Source organism: Lepisma saccharinum, chromosome 10, assembly GCF_977018435.1.
Source record: "Lepisma saccharinum chromosome 10, izLepSacc3.1, whole genome shotgun sequence".
NCBI classification, from domain to species: Eukaryota; Metazoa; Arthropoda; class Insecta; order Zygentoma; family Lepismatidae; genus Lepisma; species Lepisma saccharinum.
Window position 1 is genome coordinate 42,345,491 of NC_139238.1, and position 17,498 is coordinate 42,362,988.

Consider the following 17,498-nt stretch of genomic DNA (forward strand, 5'->3'; position numbering starts at 1 on the left):
GATCAAAGGGGCACACACTACAACATAAGAAGCGTTGGAATGGGATCCCAAGGGAAAAAATAAAAGATCAGGACTTAGGGAAACTCACAAAAGGACTGTGACTAGAGGATGATGAAAGCTGGGAGAAATAAAATCACTGGTCCAAAACTAACTGCAATGAGGGAGTTTCCTGTAGACCCTATGCTCCAACTAGGAATAAGTAGCTTTTAATGCATGCATTTTTTGCAACCAATGGTATGATGGTAAATACAGTAGACTCGCGATTAACCGAGTCCCGATTATCCAAGGCTCCGGGTTAACCGAGGGAGTGGTTGGAAAACATCGTGCTTCATAACGCAACCCCTGTTTGTTTATGGAGTCAAGTCACCATCCACACTGCACGTGTTCGTTACATTGTCGGTGTATCTGATTGTTACGGTGGTGTTTAAGTCTGTGTAGGCCTATTCTAAGTGGAAAAGGTAATCTCATTTATGTATGTATATATATATAAAAAGCAAATTGCTCCCCTGTGCTTAGCACCACGCCATGAAGGTGTATAGGGGGTATAGGGGTAACGCCCCACACTTTCTTGATCCGGTCTTGAGTGGGGGTGATGTGATCAGCATCATGCCCCTGACCACCTTCACCCCCCAGGGTTTCCCCCAGGTACCCATGTCATTTGACAGTGGGTGGTCACCGGGCCCGCTTCCAACGTTAGAAAAGTTCCCGGATTTGAACCGGCCGGGGATCGAACCTGGGATGTTTAGCATGGTATTAAGATGCGTTATCAACTGAGCCACTGCGACCACTATTATTACCTATTAGCACATTATCTCCATAATATCAGAGTTTTTCCGTATCCGAGGTAATCTCCATCCAAATTAGCTCGGATAATCGCGAGTCTACTGTAGTTAAATTTGCAGGTTCATATTATGCAAGCAACATTTGCCATTCGTAAGAAAATATAGCAAGAGAGATATACTGGGACCACCAGCAAATGAACTGGCACAGACCTGTGACAGACCGTACCATCTATCTCATAGAGTGTAAGGTGGTTTTTTTTTATGTATCAGCGAGTTGCAGAGAAAAAAACGGTAAACAGTTGAAACTTATGGACTGTTCATCTCTAGAGACCTGCACGAGACCTGGAGCAGACCCGTTTGCGAAACATCGCTCCTAAAATGCCATGCAACCTTGCAACACCCTCGCTTGAGCAGCTTGTCTGCCCACCTGCCCAGATCGTTCCTGGCAGGCATTGTAGACCCGCCGGGTACCCGCAGTCTTACGATACCTGGTAGGTCTCAGTTCGTTCTTTCCATCAACTGCAGGCCCCTCCCTCTGCATGACGTAGTTGCTTCGAGTAGAAACTCCACCGGTCGCACACCTGTCTGCAGTGTTGCCAACTGCAATAGATTTCTAGATTTCCACTACTTAGAAAGGGAACTGAAAGCCACATCGCCAATGAAATGAGAATGTTCCTACTTTTGACCCCACACACACTGAAATAGGTTTTCCGTGGTATAGGCTCCATAAGAATATGTTGTAAACAACCAATAATCCAGGGCACTACTGGAACATGTCACGGTCGATGCTGAGCACACGAGTAGAGCAACACACTGTTCTACTGCGAACACCAGAGCCGTAGCCAGACAGGTCGAGGGGCATTGCCGTTACCCCCCCCCCCCTTTTCTGAAGTTTGGTAAACTACTTTGTAAAATTTGTTTGGAGTGACGAGTGAAAATGTAGACTGCAGATATAATTTTACTCAAAACTTGATAAAGGTTAAATTCACAGAATACAAAGAACAGACAGGCGTGAAATGATTTCATTTGATTTACGAGCCGAAGTCAAAGTAGCAGGTAGTAATTAGAATATTTTCTCTCGGCTTCAGCTATGAGTGGGAAGATATTGAAAATATATTGTAAGTATTTGAACAATATTTCTAGATTTTCTGTGTCCTATATTAACTTAATGATTAGGCTACACACACAACACACACATATAATTTGCTTTCATATAATACTATTAAACCCTTGAAAATGGACTTGGTTTATGAAGCCCTCCCTGATATCCCGTGAGCGCCCCCCCCACCCCCACCCTGCCAATCAATTCTTGCTACGGGCCTGCAGAGGCGCAACCACGAATCTTCTTTTGGAGGGGCAAATACCTGGATAAACATTCCAACAACAACAACAATAACAATAATAGTAATAAGGTAACATGAAAGGCATTATTATTCTCATAAATCATGCAAAAAAGGGGTGGGTAGAAGTCTGTTCTAACGCAGTTGTGTTGAAACAAAGGATTTGAAATATTTTTTTCAACACCTTAATTTCACATTAGCTAATAATGGAAAACAAGCACACAAACTGTTTTTGAAAGAAAGTGCATGATAAATGCATTCCGAATGTTCATATGGCATGCAAAATTTTCATGTAAAATATTTTCTTTTCACATATGAAACATGGAGCGACGTAAAATAAGAAAATACATAAGCAACATGTTAACACTAAATTGTGTACGTATTCTAAGTTTCTTTAAGGCATATTTAAGTACATTACATAATCAATTAATCATTGATTGATTGATTGATTTGGTGTTTTAAGTCCACTTTATGCACAGGAAGGCTAATCGGGACTGGACCTACAGTTTAAAGTGGGATCCGAACCACTTGTGCCTCCACCAGGTATCGAACCCGGGACCCCTTGATTGCAAGGTGGCGACGCTACCACTGCACCATCGGGGAGGCCCTTAATCAATTAATCAATCTCATAACAAACCAACATTGATAGCAATGTTGGCATTGGGCCGCCATGGCATTCTCCATTTTAAAACGTTTTCATTTAGATCGTTCGGCTCCCAGGGCCGACCTCAGCTACCCCCTAGCTATGGCATTGAACTTGATGAGACTGTATAATACAGGGTAAGTCAAAATGATGGACCCGATTTCAGACATTTATTCTGTGAAATATAATAAACAAATGTTATTCTGAGACATGTGCTAAGAAAGGTAAACTGTCAAAGTTTCTTTCAAAGAAATCACAAGTGTTCTATGTGAGCACCTCGCGTAACATGGCACACATCAAGCCGATACTCTATCTCCTGCCAAATCTTGTGTAGCATGTTGCGGTCAATATCAGCAATGGCTGCTGTGATGCGGGCACGCAGGTCATCCAATGTTGTTGGAAGTGGTGGTACGTAAACATGATCGTTGACAAAACCACACATGAAGAAATCACATGGGTCAAGTCGGGGGAACAAGGTGGCCAATGAAGGAGAGGTCGATCCTCCGGAGATGCACGGCCTATCCAACATTGTTCCAATGCCCCATTGAAATGGTCCCGAACGCTGCCATGGTAATGCGCAGGGGCACCATCCAAGAATGAAATCTGCGCTATTCTCTGCAAGATGTGGAAGGAGCCATAGTTGCAGCATATCAAGGAAAACAAGTCCTGTCACAGTACGTTCATGGAAGAAAAAAGGGCCCATAAATCTTTTCATGGGAAATGGCACAAAAGGCATTCACTTTGGGAGAATCGCGTTTGTGTTCCAGAAATTCATGGGGGTTAGCAGTTCCCCAAATCCTTACGTTGTGTCTATTCACTGTAAATTAACCTCTCAGAGAACCTATTCGTTTCCATTAATGCGAGGAAATCAGCACAGGACGCACGCAAAGCATAATCAGTGTCTTTTAAGGCTTGAACTAGTTGCAAGCGGTAGGGTTTCATTTGTAAACGTTTCCGCAGAACCTGCCAGACAGTTTTCTGTGGAAGTTGAAGTTCTCTCACTGCCCGGTAGGTGGACTTCTGCGGACTCCACACGAAACATGTGCGCACTCGTTCCACTGTCTCTTCCCCAGTCGACGGACGGCCAGTCGATTTTCGTTTACAGATGCAGCCCGAATCTCTGAAATGTTCATATCACTTACGAATGGCCTGCCCCGTATGTGGTTCTCTCCAATATTTGGTACGGAAATGCCCTTGCACACTAATCACAGACTTGTTCACATGATAATCAAGCACATAGAAAGATCTCTGTTCTCCAGTCAACGCCATTTTCCTGCTCGCTGCTGACTCCTAGCGGTAGAAAGTGGAAACACTGCGTGGAAAGTTAAAAGTTGAAAGTTAACCTTTTGAAGCGCATGTCTCACACTAACATATGTTTCTTAGATTTCACAAAATAAATTTCTGTAATCGGGTCCATCATTTTGACTTACCCTGTATACTATAATATATTTCTACTTTCATAAAATTTGAAATCAAGGGGTTGCAATTGCCCCTCCGTTTCCCTCTGCAGGTGCCCTTTGCTGTCTGGAAGGAATAATGCAAGAAAAATATGAAAACTAATTCCATCTTGAGTATCCTTTAGCCTAGTTTTTCTTGTACTTTAATGTTTGTCCCCCTTGCCCAACCCTGCTAGACTTCATTTTCGTCGAAAGTTAATGAGCAATGCCCCCTGCCCCCTGTGGTTGCGCCACTGCGTGCCTGGTTAAGACACCATGTAATGAAAAACAATTAGTTTTAGATGAGGAGTTTTTTGTTTGCCCGATCATTCATTTAAATAAATGAAGCTGTAATATTGCGTGCATTTCCTGGCAATAAGATAAAAACTGCTTACAATGAACTGAAATCGCTAAGTATATAAATTCTCCTTAAAGTAGAGAGCTCCTCCTAGGACTTCGTAGGATTTTGGAGCTACGTAAGTAGGCAACACTGGCTGCAGCTGTCCACGTGGTGAAGAAACGCCTGGAGCGACACGCTGCCGGAGGGCTGTTTCCTTCCAGCAGGTTTTGCAGTCGCCCGGGTCTTTGTTGAATGCCCAGGTACTTTGTAAGCGCAGAGCACCTTGAAGATGAGGAACCCGGGTAAAGATGCAAGTTGACTCGTTGCCGTGGTCAGGTGAGCAGGTAAACCTGTTCTCGCGGGGCAAGAAGCACGGGTAGGCAAAAGACTTTGCAGTACTCTGTTCATCTCGTCAACTCTAGATTTATAAAAGGGGTGTTTCGTTACCTCTATGGAAAGTTAAGACATGACAGGGACAAGGTGCCAGAATGTCAGTAGTTTGAGTGAGATTTTGTTTTAAGTCTACTTTTTGCACAGAAAGGCTAATCAGGACTGGATCTACAGTTTAAAGTGGGATCTGAACAATTATGTGCCTCTTCCTGGAAAATGTCAGTAATATCGTTTGATAAGCTGGCAGTCAAATTTCAATGAACAGTTCAGTCTAGACAAGATTTGATACAGGCCTTCTCCTTTTCTCCACAAGGAACGTTGGCCAAATTATTTAAATCCTTCCAAAAAAGTAGTCACCTAGGGGGTCAGTTTAACTCACAATTTAAAAAGTAAAAATAATGTAGCTGGATTTCTATTTTTTACTCTTGTTTTCAAATACTTCAAGACCTGAAATTCAGACATAAATAGAAATTCCTGCAGAATTATTATGCTATCTAAATCGATAAACTATGAACATTAAATTATAAAAATGATGCATGTTGCAGAAACTTTGGTAAAAGTCACATTTTATTACTTTCTTGAAAAAAAAATCACTTTTTTGTTACTTCATGATTTTGTTATTGATTTGGTGTTTTAAGTCCACTTTATGCACAGTAAGGCTAATCGGGACTAGGCCTACAGTTTAAAGTGGGATCCGAACCACTGTGTCAAGTGCCTCCACCGGATATCGAACCCGGGACCCGTTGATTACAAGGTGACGATGCCACCACTGCACCATCGGGGAAGCCTGTGTTACTTCATGAAATCCCATGTATATAGCCTCCAGAAAATGTAAGCACTTAATCGTGTTGGAGACAAAGTTGGCCCAGGATGGAAAAAACAACCATACAGTTGCAAATGGCAGAAAATACCATGTTTGCATAAAAAGGATCCATTAGCTGCCATGTGCTTCGAAAATGTTTTGCAAGTTTTACTGCTGGCAATTTCTAGGACATGGTGCAATGGCCATCAGTGCATTAAATGGCCCATTTGTGTCCATTGATTTACAAAACTCTCACTTTTGCCATTGATCACAGACAATTCTGCATAAAGGTGCCTAAAAGGAAATAGTTGTAAAGTTTGTCTTCCAAGGAGTTTGAATTCCAACTAAGAAACATGTGCAGCTGGACTACTAACCTCGTCAAAAACCCATGGAGTCTGAGATTGGCTGCATCCTGCCACACATCGTGCACACTTTTACCATATTAGGGGTGGTAAATAATAATTAATATGTCTGGTCATACTTGACATACACATGTCAAACTTCTGGATTTGGATCAAATATGTTATATAAATGGCTCTACAATTTCATTGAATTTACAATTATGCATTTCAAGTTTGCATGTTTCCCTAAAATTCTAATTTTTGAAGTATCTACTGAAGATCTGAATTTTATTTTTTCCATAAAGGTGCAAAAAAAAAAAAAATGTGACTTCAAGTATGTACAGTTGATTACACAGGGCCGCAAGGGTTCTGTTGTTTTTATAAGTTTGGGTGTTTTACATGTATTTGAACTTGCTGATGCTGAAACTGGCATTAGTTTTCTCACATCACGCAAGAATTTTTTACAATTCACGATTTATATATGTGGGTAGTGGTATGCACGTTTCAGTGCAATTGAAGTGATTGTCGCTAGATGTCACTGGTACGTTTCAAAATTACTCAACAAGTAATAAAGACAAATAAGCTTTAAATACACAGAAGTTTTGTTTTATTTAAATTAATTAATATGTTTCTTGTCAAAATGCTGAAAATAATACTATGTAAAACATTGATATATCATTTGAAATTAATTTTATATGTAACTGTCAAAAGTCCTAATTTGCTTCCATGATACGTTGATCTCCTACATTAACATTTGGTTGTTCAGTGTGGTACATTACTGTGGTGTGGCCATGGCATCTCGTGGTTGTCTGAATAGCCCAGATGTGTTTTGCTACCTCTGCGGTGAATTTGTTCCCTGGGTACAGAGACAGGAAATTACAGATTTTGTAAGAAGAGCATATTACGCATACTTTAAAATGAAACTAGGAGATCAAGATAAATCGTGGGCCCCACACAAGGTATGTAGATCATGTGTGGAATCTTTACGAAACTGGAGCATGGGAAAACGGCCATCTATGCCATTTGCAATACCCATGGTGTGGAGGGAGCCTCAGGATCACATCAATGATTGTTACTTCTGTTCCTGTGAAATTGTAGGTCGAAATATTAGAAGCAAGAAGAGGATGGTGTATCCCAATATTCCCTCTGCAATGAGACCTGTGTTGCATGGTCCAGACTTGCCTGTACTGACACCTCCATCAAGTCTTGAGTGTGTAAGTGATCCTGGTTCACTAAGTGATTCAGAGGAAGGAAGTGAAATGGAAGATGACATTTATGATCCCCCTCACGGATCTCGTGACCCTATACCGTTCACTCAAAGCGAACTCAATGAGTTAGTTAGAGACCTAAATTTATCTAAAGAATCAGCTGAGCTTCTTGGTTCCAGACTTGACGAAAAGAACTTGCTGGCTTGTGGAACAACATTTTCCTGGTACAGACACCGAGAAAAAGAGTTTGTGCCTTATTTCTCGAAACAAGATTCTCTCGTGTTTTGTTGTGATGTGTCCGGTTTGCTGACTAAGTTAAATTTTCCTTGTCTTTTAACTGTTTGGAGGCTATTCATTGACTCTAATAAAACAAGTTTAAAATTTGTTCTGTTACATAATGGAAATAAGTTCCCCTCAGTTCCTATTGCTCATTCTGTGTCACTAAAAGAAACCTACAGCAATATGCAACTTGTTCTTAACATTAAATATGAGGACCATGGTTGGTTGGTGTGTGGTGATCTTAAAGTTTTGATCATTTTACTTGGACTACAATGTGGATATACGAAAATGCCATGTTACATATGTAAGTGGGATAGTAGGGCACGAAATTACCACTGGGAAAGAAAAGAATGGCCAATACGGAAAACGTTGAACCCGGGTTCAAAGAACATCGTAGAACAACATTTAGTCAGTCCTGAGTAAGTTGTACTTCCCTCTCTTCATATCAAATTTGGGCTGATTAAACAATTTGTGAATGCACTTATCAAGGAAGGACAATGTTTCCAGTTCATATGCAACAAATTTCCATCCCTGTCGTAAGGCAAGTGAAAGAGTGTTTTGTTGGACCAGACATTATGAAATTAATGAATGATAAAGACTTCAAGGAAACAATGACTGTAGCTGAAAGAGATTGGGGAACCACAAAAGTCCTGATTACAGAGAAGTTCTGGAGAATATGTTACTTAAATTTCAAGAGCTGGGTTGTAACATGAATCTCAAATTACATTTTTTTGCATTCACACCTTGATAACTTTCCACAAAATCTCGGTGAATTAAGTGAGGAACAAGGCGAACGGTTCCATCAGGACATGAGGGATATGTAGAAAAGGTATCAAGGACATTGGAGTGTTAGCATGATGGCTGACTACTGTTCGGCATTTTACAGAGAAACACCAGAAGAAAGTCACAAGAAAGTTAGGAATTCTTACAGAAGAAAGCGTGCTAAACAGAACTGAAAAATATGTATTGTGTAATGATTTTCTTGTGTGTATATTATATACTGCTTTATGTCGTTTTCTATATTATATGGGTCCTTTGTGTCTGTCTATATTCATTTTAAAATTAACATGTTGATGCATTTAGAGTGATAAGCTACTTATTCTGATTGAAGAAAAGAAAAATTATACGAGGGTCACTATTTATATTTTGAGCCTAACAATGAAAAAACAGGAATTCGGCATTGAAAACTGCTTTATTGTTTTTCGAAGTATTCTCTTTTATGGTCAATACACTTTTGCATTCGTTCGAACCTATTGTCAAAGCAGTTTTTCCAATCTTCTTGAGACACCTCCATAATATGGTTTTTGAACGCATCAACGGCATCTTCCGCCGACGAAAATCGTTGTCCACGCAATTTATTCTTGACATTCAGGAACAAGAAGAAGTCATTGAGTGCCAAATCAGGACTGTACAGCAGATGACCCATCAATTCGATTTTTTGACTGTTCATAAAGTCGGTTGTTAGACGAGATGTGTGACAGCTGGCATTGTCTTGATGAAGAATGATCCGACGGCATTTGTTTGTTTTTCGTATTTGACCGAAGACCTCTGGCAAACAAATTGTTTTGTACCATTCAGAGTTGACCGTTCTACGTTCCTCTAAAGGCACAGTTGCCACATGACCAGTTTTCCCGAAAAAACAGGCGACCATTTATTTCGATGTGCTTCGAGCGCGAACAACTTTTGTTGGATTGGGTTCATCTTGAAACACCCATACAGTCGACTGCTGTTTACGTTCCGGCTCATATGCATATATCCATTATTTGTCACCTGTTACAATCTTATATACGTCTTTTGAAGCACCATGATTGTATTTATTGAGCATTTGTTTGCACCAATTGACGCGAGCGTCTTTTTGAGTTTTTGTCAAATTGTGTGGGATCCAACGATCCTTTCTCACAGCTAAATGATCATGTAATATTTTATATATGCTGGTGGAACTAATGCCTATGGTTGCCTCAATCTCACAGTATGTCACATGACGATCTTGCAGTATTAGGTTTTGCTCAGCATCAATGTTTTCTTGAACAACAACTGATTTTGGATGACCTTCGCGAATCTCGTCGGTGAGCGAATGGCGGCCACGATTAAATTCGTTATACCAGCGTTTCACAGTGGCAAAGGATGGGGCTTCATCGCCAAATGTGGAAGTAAGTTGATCGATGCACTCTTGTCTTGATAATCCAGGTCGAAAATCGTAAAACATCATCGCATGAAAATGTTCACGAGTTAATTCCATTTTATTGTTGTCGCGAAATCTCCAAGGCAACATAAACAACACAAATGAAGCTATTGACAAAACATTTGAAGTACGTTATGGTCAATAATGCCAGACAATTCCGTGCAAACGTCAAATCGCGCCTAACTTCAATCAGTGTTGCCAAGGCTCAAAATATAAATAGTGACCCTCGTAATTGCACAAATAATGGCACAAATAATAAAGTTCACCTATTAAACAAAAAACAACATTAAATTGAATTTAATTTGCGGCCCTGTGTTATGAACTGTACACCTTCTTACAAAATGGAAGAAAAACCTACACTTTTTAGTGAAATTCTCATTGTAATAAAATGAAGTGAATAATTTTCAGATAACAATTATCAAAAAAATACTTTCAGCTTTCCAATGAGGTATATTTGCTTTTTTTCTTCCTATGGATGACAATTTTACAAGCATGCAAACCAAGGGCTTAATATTTTTGATGTGAATAGTAGGCGCCAAATTGTCACCAGGCTACTGTTTTGGTTTCACATGGTGCTGGGCACAACATTGGTTTTGGAGCAGATAATTTGTTTCTCTTGCACATCACATTTGCTAAATAATCATCTCATATTTCTGACTACGATTTTATGATGTATTTTAAATGAAAAACTGTATTTGTTGCTGTATCAAGTAAAACTTAGAATAAGTACGAGGGAGATCCACAAAGTAAGCAGTGCTACAGTCACAATTTTATAGAGATTTTTATTCAGCGAAGTAAAGCTGTATGTGGAAGGTGGCAACACCGCAAGCTTTGAATTGCAGTGTCCGCAGGCAGTTTCAACAGACATTGCAACGTTCTGCAAACAGTTTTACTCTGCTGAATAAAAATCTGTATAAAATTGGTTTTGCAAAGTGAATTGGCAATTATAATTCATTTTAAAGACAGATGCAATTAACTTCAAAACAAGACTAATTTGTAGGACTACCCAATGCCAAGAAAAAGTTGTTTGGCAAAATTAAGAATAACTGTTTTTTGAGAATTCTTTTGTTCTCACGACGGTAAAAAATAGAAGGCACACTCGAAAAAAAATGGCCAGCATAGATTAACCCAGAATTGAATAAGCTAAATTTTGATGCAACTCGTTTTTATGTAGGTAAACAAAGGTAAAGTGCTCCCCTGTGCTTAGCACCATGCCATGAAGGCGTATAGAGGTGTGGGGGTAACGCCCCACACTTTCTCGATCCAGTTGTGAGTGGGGGTAATGTGATCAGCATCACGCCCCTGACCACCTTTACCCCCCCCCCCCCAGGGTTCCCCCAGGTACCCATGTCATTCGATGTTGGGTGGGCACTGGGGCCGCTTCTAACGTTAGAAGAGTTCCTGGATTTGAACCAGCCAGGGATTGAACCCGGGACCTTTAGCATGGTAGTCAGACGCGTTACCAACTGAGCCACCACTGCCGCTGGTTAATTTTTAATTTTTAATTGGAGTCCAAACTCTAGTATCTATGATTTTTAATCCAATAGTAGTGATGGCAGCTACAGTAGGTCCATCACCTGGTGCACTTTTTGTTGGGGAGTCGAAGCAGATCTGAGAGCCTGTTCCAGCATATACCAGACATCTTCAAAGGAGTTACAGTCAGGTGAGTTTGGGAGCGAAATACTGTGAAGTATTCATTGTCATGTTCTTTCATGATCCAAGCCCATTGTTGTGTTGAAACATGGCTGGAAAAGACCTCTTAGAGATGTGGAAGCCGATGGTCAACTAACACATTCCTGTAGTGATCACCACTCGAGCATTGTGGTATGATGACTAATGGTCCTAAAGCATGCCAGGATAATGCTCCCCAGACCATGACACCACCACCACTAGCCTGTTGAATCCCAGATGGGAACCAAGCCATCTGCACAGTTCAACGGGAAACAGGACTCATCACTCCAAATGACCTTCCATGTGTCCATGGAGCATTGACGTTTTTCCGTGGCGCAAGTAATGTACAGTGTGTGACTCTCAAGAAGTTCTTTGTCACACACGTTGAGAGTTCCTCGGCAGGGGTTTTCATTGTGAGCATGAACAGCCCAACATCATACAGTACTAACGTTACACATTCATTGCCATAAAAAGCCTTCATCCTCCGATGAATGTCAATTGGGGACACATTTTCTGCAGTTAGAAACTCGGTCACCACATACAGTTTCAGGTGCACCGATATAGTATGGTTACATGCTGCCATTTTCCTCGCTCTAGTTCAGCAACCCCTAGTGATAGAAGTTTGAAACTTGGAATGGAGAAGGGAGTACATCTGAAGAGTACAATGCATGGTTCCCCAAAATCCAAAATGTCTTTACATCGTCACAAAAAATAGCAGACATTACTTTTCAGCACGCACTCTTATATTTCAAATGTCGCATACGAGTTTGTCCGTGTAATGGTAATTAATCTACTTGAGATAAAATGTCTCTCATATACTGCTATCATTTTTCAAAAGTGTCAAGGTATTTCTTTTCTTATTCATTCTAAATTTATTTTTCCCTCTCTTCAAAAGTTGTTAGCAGTTAATGTTTTCAAGTGATACATTTTGTTAATGCAGATGTTCATTATTTGTGTACATAATCAGTTTGTTGTGACAGTATCATGTCAGTTCACGTTCACAATCATTCTTGAAATTTAAGTTCAAGAGCATTGACAAGAAATGCCAGAATATCTGCACTTCGTGCAATAACTTTAGTAATTGGTTTTCCAATCCCATGCCCTACATCAGTCTCAAAACGTAATAAAAGAGGGTTTGTTTGCTTTCCATAGTTTTTAAGCACATGTTGAAGTTGAGCTATAAACTTCAGGGAATGCATTGGAACTACTCGATCATCATGATCACCTGTGAGAAGGAAAATGGAGGGATACTGGCAGTTCCACTCACGGGGCATATTTATGTTATGCAGTGGCGAGATCTTGAGTAGATTTTCAAACTCTTTGGTGGCGCTGGGTGAACCGTATTCACGCATCCAGGCATGGCCGATCGTAAACTTGTCGAATCGTAGCAAGTCAAAGATTCCATCCAGGATTAGCGCAGCACCAAAAAGATCCGGTCTTTGGTTTATGGAAGCAGCAACAAGTAAACCACCATTGGAATACCCGTGCGCAATTAATGTTTTCTTGCTTGCAAAAGAGTTCTCGATCAGAAATTCCGCAGCTTTTATGAAATCGTTCAGTCCAGTCTGCTTGCGCATCTTCCGACCTTTGTGGTGCCACTGAACACCATTCTCGCCACCACCCCTCACATGGGCTATCGCAACAATTCCATTAAAGTGCTTCATGAACACAAGATTCAAGACACTAAAGGTAGGCAGGAAACTAAACCCATATCCTCCGTAACCATGCAACAGGCAAGGACTTTCTCCATTTATTTTCACACCTTTTTGATGCACTATGGACATTGGCACTTGAGTTCCATCCTTACTTTTGAAAGTCTTCTGATGCACGACATACTCAGTGTGGTGCAGACCTTCTAATTTCATCTGCTGATAAACTTTAAGCTTTGGTTTGCTTGATGAGGTGTCACATTTGTAGATAATTCCTGGGCAAACGAATGAGGAGAACCGAAAGAATATCTCTGCACTTTGTCTGCTTCCAGAGAAGTCATCGATTTTCCCCATTTCAAATGGAAATTCCATGAGAAGACTGCAAGTTTTCAAGTCTCGCAATTGCAATACATGCCTCATATTTTTGATATAACAAATGACTAATTTATTCCCTCCCACAACATTAGCCCAGCACAATACCGAATCTAGGCTCTCAGCTAGCAGCACTGACCTCCCAGCCCGCAAGTCCTTTATATCCATTTGTATTAAATGCCGATTTGGTGCATCCTTGTTTGTTAGGAATACAAATTGTGAGCATTCGTTTGTGACGTATGCATACTCAGCTTCAAATGCTCCCACAACCACATGCAGATTAAGCTTTCCCTTTACTCCATCTTGTAAGGCTATCAGGTCAGCATACAAGACTTGGTTCTCGTTCACGCCCTCTCGGGGCAAAACAAGAAGGTACCGGCCACAGTTGCTGACTGTGGCTCCAATCCTCCAGTTAGGATGGTCTGGAAAGCTTGCCACAAGAACATCATGCTCCTCAGCAGTTCCTACCACGTGGTAGAAAAGGCTCTGGTTTTGAAGAGGAGCTGTCAGACTTTCTTCACTGTATCTTGCATAAAACATCCCAACACCGTCACGAGTCCAGGCTAAGTTTGAATATTTTACACTGCGTAGCTGGTCGAGGTATTTTTCACCATTGTCGGACCTCATGAAGTGAACTGTGACCCACTCTGAACCATGTGTGCTAAGACCGTAGGCGAAGGTGCTGCCATCTTGTGAGAAGCTCGTCTGGATCACGGCTGTTGTCCCATTTGCTGATAATTTATTTGGGTCGAAAAACACCCTCTCCTCCGAATTCAGGGAGTCCTTCACGTAAAGAACATTCTGTTCCTGAAGCCCCGAGTTGTGATAGAAGTAATATGAATCTCCACGACGAATTGGACACGAGAATCTAGGATAATTCCAGGCTTTAGTCAGGCATCTCTTTATATTTTCACGGTCTCTGCATGCTTCCAGAAATCTGGCCGTGAGCGCATTCTGATGGTAGATGAACTCCTTTGTTTTTCGCGAATCGAGATTTTCCAACCATCGATAGGGATCGATAATCTTCATGCCTTGGTATTTATTGATGATACTCTCGTCACGCCAGACCTCGGGGTATCGATGTTTATTCTTATCATAGGAACGATGGCTGAGCATGCTGTGGGGCTGTCAGGTGAAAACTACAATTTCCGAAAACGTTAATAATGTATATATTTATTGAACTGTAAGAAGTAAGTAAACATCTATGGAGACTGAGTTGTATTGTTGCAGAAGTCGTCTTAGATCGTCTTAGGAACCTTATAAATAGGACCTGGAAGTATGGACTGAAGGCCTACAATGGAAACTACATAATTTACATTTTCCGAGCAGTTTAATACATTTACTGGACTCATTCTTGAACGGCAGAACTCCTATAGCTACAATCAACAATTGCAAATCAACAAAGAAATTATAATTGCAATGGTCCCGCAAGGATCAATTTTATCGCCATTATTGTACTATCCGCTATACACGTCTGATATACAAACAAATAGAGATGCTACGCAGGAATTATATGCAGATGACACTGCCATTTTCACAAGGAGCACAAATTTTCGCATGGCCTCCCTTAAGGTGCAACCTTATCCAAGAACTTTTAAAGATTGGACCAAAAAATGGAGAATAAGAGTAAATACGTATAGAAGCGTCTCTTATTCGCAAGAAAGAGAAAACGCGAACCATTATACCTTCGAATGGGAGGAAATGAGATTCCCCAGAATGCAAAGGCAACCTACCTGAGTACATTACTCGATGAGGGCCTCAATTAAACACCTTAAGAATCAAGCGCACAAAGGCAACAAACGTCTAGGGCAATTATATCCAATATAGAAATGCTCAGCACTTACAATAAAAAATACAATATCCGCCCATAAAAAAACGTATTTTTTTAGGAAAGAAAACAATTAATTACCTTCAAATGACCTTATCACCTTCAAAATAATCACCAGAGGAGGCAATACACTTTGACCTGCGTTTGTACAGGTCTTGAAAACACTGTTGATAGTCATTGACAGGAAGTATTCGCAAACATTTAATTTAATGTCTGCGACATCGTCAAATATTCGCCCTTTCAAAGCCATCTTAAGCTTGGGAAAAAGGAAAAATCAGCAGGCGATAAGTCTGGAGAATATGGAGGGTGATTGATCACTGTCACTGAATGCTTAGCAAGGTATTGTTGTACAGACAATGCGGTATGAGGCCGAACATTATCGTGTAACAGAAACGATTGGCCAGAATCACAGAGGTCCTTTCTAATCTGCTTCATCCTGTTTCTGAGTCGACCAACCACTTCCTTGTAATACCACTGATTGACTGTTTGGTTTTCAGGGACAAATTCATCGTAAGGTAGGTGGACATTAGTTAGTGGTCAGGATTTAACATAATACGTAACATAATGCTGACGAAAGGAGTACAGCTTCTCCAGGACGACGGCCGCGCCCATTCTGCTCAGGAGACAATGACTCGCATGCAACCACTTTGATCTTCGAAATTCTCCCTCACCCTCTCTATTCTCCAGACCTCGCACCTAGCGACATCTTACTCTTCTCAGAAATAAAGAAGTTCCTGCGTGGGCGGTATTTCGATGACGATGATGACGTCATTTCTGCGGTGAATGACTTCCTGGACAGCCAGATACGAGTCATTCCATATGATTTGATTCGTTGGTTGATTTGGTGTTCAAGTCCACTTTATGCACACTAAGGCTAATCGGGACTGGACCTACAGTTTTAAAGTGGGATCCGAACCACTATGTGCCTCGACCGGGTATCGAACTCGGACACCTTGTCATTCCATATGAAATCAACACAGCTCACAACCTGACCAATTCCGATCTACATGAAAATCGGGGAGACTATGAATGGAACTTAGTAACTATGAAAATTTTGAGTCTCGTGCGTCTTGTAATTGTTAAATTATTCAAGGTCAAAGTTAGCATAATTGCCCTTTTTGAGCCCGCTTAGCTATATTAAATGTGCTGTAACTCCGCCCCTATTTCGCCTAGGAAGCTCAAATAAAGCTTACTATACAGGGAATTGAACAAGATTTCGAGTGATATATAACAAGCCTACCTTTGGATAATATAATATAATTTTGTCACATGACCTTGACCTTTGACCTTGAATATCTCAAAACATGATATCACCAAAAATCGTGAAAAAAATATATTTGGTCCCTCATGCCATACTCTAAAACATATAAAAAAAATCTGGGACTGCAGTGGGATCAGAAGATACAAAATAATATGTGTAAGTGTGGGACTGATAAAAGCCTCATTACATGAACTATGACAAGTCAAATTGTCCCTTAACACTCCCTACAAAATGTAAAGGAGTTATCCTGGTCATGAAAGAAATAGGTTAGGCAAGGGAGATCCCTAGCTGTGTGTGTCAAGCGCAGTGGCGGATCCAGGATTGGCAGTTGAGAGGGGCGATTTTCGCCAGGTAGATTACAGTACCTTACCAAGCCAGGAAACTATCCTGACATACGTTTTCAAAGGGTTATGTAAACAATGCTGCTTCAAAGAGAAGCTGAGTTGTCGCCTGAAGTCTCGTTGGTAGCGTTCGAAACAAGGGTTTGAGAATTCCAATTCTAGACCCGTTTTTTTCCTCATAATTATCGTAATTAATTCCAACTTCGCGACACACACACACATAAAAATATGCATCGTAAATCTGTAAATAAACTGATGACAAACATTACTGTCACTCATTACATGCACCTGAAGCATACAGGATGCTTTAACCATCTACCTGAGGAAATATTGTTACCTTGGCAGACTGCGATATTCTTTCGGACAACAATGCGGTGAGACGGAACTACTTCACAACCAGTGGCGAAGCGTGACATTTTTACGTAGTCATCTCAAGATTTGCCAAACGTCAGGGTCAATCTTTCAACGGAGAGGCAAAATATTTCTCGGCGATAAACGCCAAGGTTATTGCCAACTCATAGTAAAAGCTCATACCACAGGCCTTACGACTATCCCATACGACGAGAATTATTAAATATGATGGGAACTGAAATGCAAACATCTCAATTGTCCCGTTTAAAGGTAAGAAGAACT

The 17,498-nt window shown here is 40.7% G+C and overlaps 1 pseudogene; it reads right to left on the reverse strand.

Annotated features, from left to right (window-relative positions):
- Positions 1–12,418: 12,418 nt before the first annotated feature.
- On the reverse strand, positions 12,419–14,464 carry LOC145994076 (prolyl endopeptidase pseudogene; annotated as a pseudogene).
- Between the last annotated feature and the right edge of the window lie 3,034 nt (positions 14,465–17,498).